Below are 427 nucleotides of genomic sequence, written 5' to 3' on the forward strand. Positions count from 1 at the left end.
GCTACTAAGGAAATCCTAGTTAGTTTCTTTTCCTCCGCTTAATAATATGCTTAAATTCAGCGGGTAATCTCGCCTACTCTGAGGTCGTCAATTTCTTTGGTTTCATCGAAAGGTGAATAATGATGCTCGATGCAAAAAAAAAAAAAATAAACGAAAAGAAGCAAAAAAGCAAACACGTAGAGAAACTGTGCGTGAATCAACCTTTCGCATATTCAATTTTTCCTCCTCTCTCGTTTCAAAATGTTTGTATTTATCGTTCGATGAAACGAGCACAAGAGGGAAAAAAAAGTTGAGACACGACGTTCCCATAATTTTCGTGTTATTTCCTTTTTGCTTCAAACATTTTGCGGACTGCAGCTTCGTCGTATTGCTTTTATCAATTTTTAACAATTTCAAAGCGAAGACAACTCGCAAGACGATCCATTTC

At 36.5% G+C, this 427-nt stretch overlaps 1 pseudogene; it reads right to left on the reverse strand.

Annotated features, from left to right (window-relative positions):
- Window positions 1-87, reverse strand: part of LOC143307381 (large subunit ribosomal RNA) — a 7,944-nt pseudogene extending 7,857 nt beyond the window's left edge.
- Between the last annotated feature and the right edge of the window lie 340 nt (window positions 88-427).

The sequence above is a fragment of the Osmia lignaria genome, unplaced genomic scaffold, assembly GCF_051020975.1.
Source record: "Osmia lignaria lignaria isolate PbOS001 unplaced genomic scaffold, iyOsmLign1 scaffold0052, whole genome shotgun sequence".
Lineage (NCBI taxonomy): Eukaryota > Metazoa > Arthropoda > Insecta > Hymenoptera > Megachilidae > Osmia > Osmia lignaria.